The sequence below is a fragment of the Zalophus californianus genome, chromosome 17, assembly GCF_009762305.2.
Source record: "Zalophus californianus isolate mZalCal1 chromosome 17, mZalCal1.pri.v2, whole genome shotgun sequence".
NCBI classification, from domain to species: Eukaryota; Metazoa; Chordata; class Mammalia; order Carnivora; family Otariidae; genus Zalophus; species Zalophus californianus.
In genome coordinates this window covers 56650740-56655853 of record NC_045611.1, presented here as the reverse complement: position 1 = coordinate 56655853, position 5114 = coordinate 56650740, and positions in this window count along the sequence as shown.

The following is a 5114-nucleotide window of genomic DNA, read 5'->3' as shown; positions in this document are numbered from 1 at the left end:
GAAAAGGTTGCTACCTGTGTTCTCTTTTAGGATTTTGATGGACTCCTGTCTCACGTTTAGGTCTTTCAACCATTTGGAGTCTATTTTTGTGTGTGGTGTAAGGAAATGGTCCAGTTTCATTCTTCTGCATGTGGCTGTCCAATTTTCCCAACACCATTTGTTGAAGAGACTGTTTTTTTGCCATTGGACATTCTTTCCTGCTTTGTCAAAGATAAGTTGACCATAGAGTTGAGGGTCCATTTCTGGGCTCTCGATTCTGTTCCATTGATCTATGTGTCTGTTTTTGTGCCAGTACCATACTGTCTTGATGATGACAGCTTTGTAATAGAGCTGGAAGTCCGGAATTGTGATGCCGCCAGCTTTGCTTTTCTTTTTCAGTATTCCTCTGGCTATTCTGGGTCTCTTCTGGTTCCATACAAATTTTAGGATTATTTGTTCCATTTCTTTGAAAAAAGTGGATGGTATTTTGATGGGGATTGCATTGAATGTGTAGACTGCTCTAGGTAGCATTGACATCTTCACAATGTTGATTCTCCCAATCCATGAGCATGGAACGTTTTTCCATTTCTTTGTGTCTTCTTCGATTTCTTTCATGAGTATTTTATAGTTTTCTGAGTACAGATCCTTTGCCTCTTTGGTTAGATTTATTCCTAGGTATCTAATGGTTTTGGGTGCAATTGTAAATGGGATCGACTCCTTGATTTGTCTCTCTTCTGTCTTGTTGTTGGTGTATAGGAATGCCACTGATTTCTGTGCATTGATTTTATATCCTGCTACTTTACTGAATTCCTGTATGAGTTCTAGCAGTTTTGGGGTGGAGTCTTTTGGGTTTTCCACATACAGTATCATATCATCTGCAAAGAGTGAGAGTTTGACTTCCTCTTTGCCGATTTGGATGCCTTTGATTTCTTTTTGTTGTCTGATTGCTGTGGCTAGGACTTCTAATACTATGTTGAATAGCAGTGGTGATAGTGGACATCCCTGCCGCGTTCCTGACCTTAGGGGAAAAGCTCTCAGCCTTTCCCCATTGAGAATGATATTCGCTGTAGGTTTTTCATAGATGGCTTTTATGATATTGAGGTATGTACCCTCTATCCCTATACTCTGAAGAGTTTTGATCAAGAAAGGATGTTGTACTTTGTCAAATGCTTTTTCTGCATCTATTGAGAGGATCATATGATTCTTGCTCTTTCTTTTGTTAATGTATTGTATCACATTGATTGATTTGCGGATGTTGAACCAGCCTTGCAGCCCAGGAATAAATCCCACTTGGTCCTGGTGAATAATCCTTTTAATGTACTGTTGGATCCTATTGGCTAGTATTTTGGTGAGAATTTTTGCATCCATGTTCATCAAGGATATTGGTCTGTAATTCTCTTTTTTGATGGGGTCTTTGTCTGGTTTTGGGATCAAGGTAATGCTGGCCTCATAAAATGAGTTTGGAAGTTTCCCTTCCATTTCTATTTTTTGGAACAGTTTCAGGAGAATAGGTATTAATTCTTCTTGAAATGTCTGATAGAATTCCCCTGGGAAGCCATCTGGCCCTGGGCTTTTGTTTCTTGGGAGATTTTTGATGACTGTTTCAATTTCCTTAGTGGTTATAGGTCTGTTCAGGTTTTCTATTTCTTCCTGGTTCAATTTTGGTAGTTGATACGTCTCTAGGAATGCACCCATTTCTTCCAGGTTATCTAATTTGTTGGCATAGAGTTGCTCATAATATGTTCTTATAATTGTTTGTATTTCTTTGGTGTTGGTTGTGATCTCTCCTCTTTCATTCATGATTTTGTTGATTTGGGTCATTTCTCTTTTCTTTTTGATCAGTCTGGCTAGGGGTTTATCAATCTTGTTAATTCTTTCAAAGAACCAGCTCCTAGTTTCGTTGATCTGTTCTACTGTTCTTTTGGTTTCTAGTTCATTGATTTCTGCTCTGATCTTTATGATTTCTCTTCTCCTGCTGGGTTTAGGCTTTATTTGCTGTTCTTTCTCCAGCTCCTTTAGGTGTAGGGTTAGGTTGTGTATTTGAGACCTCTCTTGTTTCTTGAGAAAGGCTTGTATTGCTATATACTTTCCTCTCAGGACTGCCTTTGCTGTATCCCAAAGATTTTGAACAGTTGTGTTTTCATTTTCATTGGTTTCCAGGAATTTTTTTAATTCTTCTTTGATTTCTTGGTTGACCCATTCATTCTTTAGTAGGATGCTCTTTAGCCTCCATGTATTTGAGTTCTTTCCGACTTTCCTCTTGTGGTTGAGTTCTAGTTTCAAAGCATTGTGGTCTGAAAATATGCAGGGAATGATCCCAATCTTTTGGTACCGATTGAGACCTGATTTGTGACCTAGGATGTGATCAATTCTGGAGAATGTTCCATGGGCACTAGAGAAGAATGTGTATTCCTTTGCTTTGGGATGGAATGTTCTGAATATGTCTGTGAAGTCCATTTGGTCCAGTGTGTCATTTAAAGTCTTTATTTCCTTGTTGATCTTTTGCTTAGATGATCTGTCCATTTCAGTCAGGGGGGTGTTAAAGTCCCCCACTATTATTGTATTGTTATCAATGTGTTTCTTTGCTTTTGTTATTAATTGCCTTATATAATTGGCTGCTCCCATGTTCGGGGCATAGATATTTACAATTGTTAGATCTTCTTGTTGGATAGACCCTTTAAGTAGGATATAGTGTCCTTCCTCATCTCTTATTACAGTCTTTGTTTTAAAATCTAGTTTGTCTGATATAAGGATTGCCACCCCAGCTTTCTTTTGGTGTCCAATAGCATGGTAAATGGTTTTCCACCCCCTCACTTTCAATCTGGGGGTGTCTTTGGGTCTAAAATGAGTCTCTTGCAGACAGCATATTGATGGGTCTTGTTTTTTAATCCAATCTGATAGCCTGTGTCTTTTGATTGGGGCATTTAGCCCATTTACATTCAGGGTAACTATTGAAAGGTATGAATTTAGTGTCATTGTATTACCTGTAAGGTGACTGTTAACTGTCTGTTGTCTGTGTTCGTTTCTGCTCTTTGCTGCTTTTAGGTTCTTTCTTTGCTTAGAGGACCCCTCTCAATATTTCTTGGAGGGCTGGTTTCGTGTTTGCAAATTCCTTTAGTTTTTGTTTGTTCTGGAAGCTTTTTATCTCTCCTTCTATTTTCAATGATAGCCTAGCTGGATATAGTATTCTTGGCTGCATATTTTTCTCGTTTAGTGCTCTGAAGATATCTTGCCAGTCCTTTCTGGCCTGCCAGGTCTCTGTGGATAGGTCTGTTGCCAATCTAATGTTTCTACCATTGTAGGTTACATATCTCTTCTCCCGAGCTGCTTTCAGGATCTTCTCTTTGTCTCTGAGACTCGTAAGTTTTACTATTAGATGTCGGGGTGTTGACCTATTATTATTGATTTTGAGAGGGGTTCTTTGTGCCTCCTGGATTTTAATGCCTGTTTCCTTCCTCACATTAGGGAAGTTCTCTGCTATAATTTGCTCCAATATACCTTCTGCCCCTCTCTCTCTCTCTTCTTCTTCTGGGATCCCAATTATTCTAATGTTGTTTCGTCTTATCATATCACTTATCTCTCGAATTCTGCCCTCGTGATCCTGTAGTTGTTTCTCTCTCTTTTTCTCAGCCTCTTTATTTTCCATCATTTGGTCTTCTATATCGCTGATTCTCTCTTCTGCCTCATTTATCCTAGCATTTAGTGCCCCCATTTTTGATTGCACCTCATCAATAGCCTTTTTGATTTCGATTTGGTTAGATTTTAGTTCTTTTATTTCTCCAGAAAGGGTTTCTCTAATAACTTCCACGCTTTTTTCAAGCCCAGCTAGTATCTTTAAAATCATGATTCTGAACTCTAGGTCCGACATCGTACTAATATCGGTGTTGAGTAGGTCCCTGACTGACGGTACTACCTCTTGTTCTTTTTGCTGAGGTGATTTCTTTCGTCTTGTCATTTTGTCCAGAGCAGAATAGATGAATGTGAGAACAAAATGCTAACAGGTTAACAACGTCCCCAGCAAATATACTGTATACAAATCAGAAAAGACTTGACACCAGGGGAAAAGAAAGGGAAAGAAAGAAAAAAGAAAGAGAAAAAGAAAAAAAAAAAAAGATAAAAACTAAAACAAAACAATACAAAAAAGGCAGAATATGATCAAATATGATCAGGCTAGTGCATAGATCAGTGCCACACACTAGATTTTGGGCGTATTTTGGTCTGTTAGAAAAAAGTGCCTCCTAAAATTTTAAAGGAAGAAAGACATATATGTACAAAATAAGGGTTGATACAATAAAGGGATGGAAGATGACTGTAAAGATGAAAATTATAAAAGATTTTATAAAAGGACTTGGTAAGATAAGTTGTTTGAAAAAAGAAAGAAGATATAAGAAAAAAAAAAAAAAAGGAAAAAGGGAGAGAATGTGATCAGGCAGGAGACTAGAACAAAGCCATACACTAGTGATTTAGGGTATATTTTGATCTGTTAGAAGAAACTGTACCTCAAAATTTTAAAGAGAGAACAACTTATATATATATGCCAAAAATAAGGGTAACTACTATGAAGGGATAAAATATGACTCTAAAAATGAAAAATAAAAAATGTTTTTTTTTTTTTTTTTAAAAAAGGGATTTATAAGATGTTGGTTGAAAAAGGGAAAAAGAAAAATAAAAAAAAAACAGTCAACAAAAATTAACTTTGATGAAATAATGAATCATGGTAAAAAAAAAAAAAAAAAAAAGCCATGAATCTATGTGCAGTATTCCCCTAGCGCTGGAGTTCTCCTATTCTCCTTGATCGATCAACTTGGTCTTGGCTTGCTGGCTGTTTGTGCTGATCTTCTGGGGGGAGGGGCCTGTTGCCGTGGTTCCCAAATGTCTTTGCCGGAGGCGGAATTGCCCCGCCCTTGTCGGTCCGGGCTAAGGAAGCTGCTCCGGTTTGCTTTCAGGAGCTTTTGTTCCCTGCAAGCTCTCGGTACAGCTTTGGAGGCCCAGGGCAGAAATGGTGGCCTCCCAATCTCCACTTGAAGGAGCTGAGAACTCGGGGCCCCGCTCCTCAGTGTGCCCCCAGAGAAAAGCAGTCACTTCCGTGTCCCCGGTCTCTGGCCGCACTCCGTGCTCACCCGGCCTGTGACCGA